Source organism: Pezoporus occidentalis, unplaced genomic scaffold (assembly GCF_034315485.1).
Source record: "Pezoporus occidentalis ecotype Australia unplaced genomic scaffold, CSIRO_AGI_Poc_V1 ctg3389, whole genome shotgun sequence".
In the NCBI taxonomy this organism is placed as follows: Eukaryota; Metazoa; Chordata; class Aves; order Psittaciformes; family Psittacidae; genus Pezoporus; species Pezoporus occidentalis.
The window spans coordinates 1-4313 of NW_026915365.1; the positions used below are offsets into that span (position 1 = coordinate 1).

The 4313-nt window shown below is 35.7% G+C and overlaps 1 long non-coding RNA gene across 1 annotated transcript; it reads right to left on the minus strand.

Moving 5' to 3' along the window:
• Window positions 1-301: 301 nt before the first annotated feature.
• LOC134169170 (uncharacterized) lies at window positions 302-1455 on the minus strand. Its single transcript, XR_009966801.1, has 2 exons — window positions 1317-1455; window positions 302-900 (listed from the first exon to the last, which is right to left on the minus strand). It is a non-coding gene; the product is annotated as an uncharacterized LOC134169170 (long non-coding RNA).
• Between the last annotated feature and the right edge of the window lie 2858 nt (window positions 1456-4313).

The window sequence follows — 4313 nt, forward strand, 5'->3', positions numbered from 1 at the left end:
CTTCAGAAGCCAGTCCCTACTATCAGAAAGGACCTGGCATGGCCATACACACACGTGCTCAGGTGCAGTATCATACACATCAGTAAATAATATAAAAAAAAAAAAAATCCATAGTGTATAATACTGTGACAGTTTTTTCAGTATATTCACAGACAGTAATCTCCGATTACCTGTAATAAACTGGCCATAAATCCTGAAGGACCTTGTCTATAAAATTGAGTAACCCATCAATATCCTATCTCTTCTAAAAATACCCATATTTTACACTAATATACACGGCATCTGCTTGCAAACACAGACGTAGCCATAAATAAAACTTTATTCTTTCATTTCATTTACAAGCTACCAAGTACTATGTATTTACACAGCACTGGACACTTAAAGTAGTTGCAGTCACAAAATGATCCAGACAGCTGTTGATAAAGTAAAGGATCTTAAGATAAAAGCAAAGTAATACTGTAACAGATAAGTGGCAAAAAAAAGCAGTTTTGCCATAATGATAGACTTGCATGTTGCATCAATTCTGGTTGAAACAACTGAGTGCCATGCGATTCTCAGCTTTAACTGTTTGCAGTCTGGCTAAAGTTTGTACAGTCATTTCTCCTTTGCAGTTATTAAAATAAAAAAGTTAAAAACTATAGCAGCAACAAGCAAACCCTGTGACAGGAAGGCAAGGTTTAAGAACTAAAAAAGTTTATACAATGTGCTTAGGAAGGTTGCAGAATTTATTTTCCATCGGCTGGAGTTCGACTGAGTGACAACATGATTGGGGCGTATCTTTCACACAGTTCATGTGTGGAGTAGGAGGGTAACTTTGGCGGATCATTGAAACCTTTAATCTCTGTAGAGCAATCTAGCAGTTTTGGCGGGAAAAATCTGTCAGCTTTTCTTGCAAGTTGGCTGCCAAATAAAACAATAAAGCCGAGCATAAGCATGTATTTCTATTGGATGTGGAATTCTCCTTTTTCTGCCTGATTTTTATTTAATGGTGGGTGGGAGGAAGTGGACTTTACTTGGAATAATCCACTTCCTTTGAGTCTGCCAGTGATAAAGGACATACCATTCCTAGGAAGATGTTAATATAAATGCCCCTTAAGAAGGTCTTAAGAAAAACAAATGTTTTTCCATTCAAAAAGCATGTTTCCTTTAAGGCCTAATAACCCAGTGCAATATATGGGAAAAACAAAAACTTTAAAAATCAGGGTACCTCAAAATACATTACCAAGGCAGAGAAGATACAGGTTCAGTTCAAGATATGGAAAACATCACATTTTTTAAAAAAAAGGGGGTTTTTCCCGAATGAATAAATGACTTACGTTCCATTTCTTGTCCAAGATAGGAACACCAACGGTTTCTCATATCTTCCACAGCAACAATTCCCTTTTTTTCCATTTCATCCACCAGTAGTAATGGCAAACATGGGACAATAAGCTCATTCATAATGATCAGGCCGTTGTTTACTTCCTTTATCATCTCCTGATTCAAACAGTGCTGAGCATGTTCATTTAGTTTCTTCATAAGCCACCACAAAAAAGGAAAGCCTTTAAGTATACAGCATATCATGTTCTACCCTGCATCAGTTTCTGTTTAAAGCACAGTCTTCCTACAAAGCTACCTGGTAATTTGTATTAACCACAGTCACACTTTATCATTTACAGCGAGGACCATATACTCTATTAAACCACTTGATCTTGTGCTGTTCCTCAAACCACTTCATTTGATACCTCCCAACTCAACCTGTGCAGCTGAAGGCCCAGATCCTGTCACCTGCTTTGGTTTTCTCACTTTTGCTAAAAATTTACATAATAAGGAAAAACAACCTTGTTTCCTGCTGATGCCTTTCTCAGTATTCATCTCCCCATCAAATTGTGGCAACAGGGTGAGTCAGTGAGTCTGCTCACCAACACTGTCAATTGCTGTTCCTACCTAACCCAGACATGATGGCAGCGAGCATACCATTTACAGTCGTAAAGAACATGATTGATTATTCCCCCCCCCAAAAAGCCAATAATTTCTTTATTACTTCTACTATTTTTCCATTCAAAAAGCATGTTTCCTTTAAGGCCTAATAACCCAGTGCAATATATGGGAAAAACAAAAACTTTAAAAATCAGGGTACCTCAAAATACATTACCAAGGCAGAGAAGATACAGGTTCAGTTCAAGATATGGAAAACATCACATTTTTTAAAAAAAAGGGGGTTTTTCCCGAATGAATAAATGACTTACGTTCCATTTCTTGTCCAAGATAGGAACACCAACGGTTTTTTTTCCTTGATTATGTCACTTTTAGCAAAAGTAAAAAACCAAAGCAGGGGGGGAACGGGTTTGGGGGCCTTCAGCTGCACAGGTTGAGTTGGGGGGGTTCAAATGAAGTGGTTTGAGGAACAGCACAAGATCAAGTGGTTTAATAGAGTATAGGGTCCTCGCTGTAAATGATAAAGTGTGACTGGGGTTTAAAATACAAATTACCAGGTAGTTTTGTAGGAAGACTGTGCTTTAAACAGAAATTTGATCATGGTAGAACATGATATGCTGTATACTTAAAGGCTTTCCTTTTTTGTGGTGGCTTATGAAGAAACTAAATGAACATGCTGGGCCTTTTGAATCAGGAGATGATCAGGAAAAAAAAGGCCTGATATTATGAATGAGTTTATTTCCCATTTTGCCATTACTACTGGTGGATGAAATGGAAGAAAAAGATATTGTTGCTGTGGAAGATATGAGAAACCGTTGGTGTTCCTATCTTGGACAAGAAAGGGAAAAGGAAAAACCCATTTATTCATTCAGGAAAAAGGGCCCCTTTTTTTATAAATGTGATTTTTTCCATTTTGAACTGAACCTGTATCTTCTTTGCCTTGGTAATGTATTTTGAGGTCCCCTAATTTTTAAGTAATCCCATTTTTTCCATATATTGCACGGGGTTTTTAGGCCTTAAAGGAAACATGCTTTTTAAATGGAAAAACATTTGTTTTTCTTGGGTTTTAAGGGGGCTTTTATATTAACATCTTCCTAGGAATGGTATGTCCTAGTTATCACTGGCAACCAAAGGAAGTGGATTATTCCAAGTGAAAGTCCACTTCCTCCCCCCCACCATTAAATAAAAATCAGGAAAAAAAGGAGAATTCCACATCCAATAAAATCATGCTTATGCTCGGTTTTTATTGTTTTATTTGCAGCCAACTTGCAAAAAAAATTTGACAGATTTCCTGCCAAAACTGCTAGATTGCTCTACAGAGATTAAAGGTTTCAATGACCCCGGCCAAAACCCTCCTACTCCACACATGAACTGTGTGAAAAATACGCCCGAAAATGTTTACTCAGTTTAAAATCCAGGCCCCATGGAAGATTAAATTTGGAACCTTCCTAACACATTTTATAAACTTTTTTAGTTCTTAAACCTTGCCTTCCTGTCACAGGGTTTTTCTTGTTGCTGCTATAGTTTTTAACTTTTTTATTTTAATAAATAAAGGGGAAAAACTTTCAAACTTTTTGCCAGACTGCAAACAGTTAAAGCTAGAATGGCCCTGGCACTCAGTTGTTTCAAAACCCGAAAAAGATGAAAATGCAAGTCTAAAATTATGGCAAAACTGCTTTTTTTTTCCCCCTTATCTGTTACAGTATTACTTTGCTTTTTATTTAAGATCCTTTTCTTTTTCAACAGCTGTCTGGGTATTTTGTGACTCAACTACTTTTAGTGCTGTGTAAATACATTAGTCTTGGTAGCTTGTAAATGAAATGAAAGAATAAAGTTTTATTTATGGCTACGTCTGTGTTTTAAGCAGATGCCGTGTATATTAGTGTAAAATATGGGTATTTTTAAAGAGATAGAGTATATTGATGGGTTACTCAATTTTATAGACAAGGTCCCAAGGGTTTATGGCCAGTTTAGTTACAGGTAATTGGAAATTATTTTCTGTAATATATGAAAAAACTTTCACAGTTTTCACTATGGGTTTTTTTTTTTATATTATTTACTGATGTGTATGATACTGCACCTGGGCCGGGGGTGTGTATGGCCATGCCAGGTCCCTTTTTGATAGTAGGGAAATGGCTTCTGAACAAAACAATAATGCCCTTTTCCCTTTAAAAACTTAGAAAAAAATTTTGGGAAAAAAAACTAAAACTATTTTCAGTGGAAATGTATTAAACCCCTTTTTAGAAAAATTTTTTAAAAATTGATTTAAATAAAAGGAAATAAAGATTTTTTTAAAAAATAAATTTTTGAAGCTTAAGAATTAATCAATTTTTCAATTGGTATTTTAGTCATGTAAGTGACCAGAAATAAAACTTTACATTAATTCCTTACTTGAA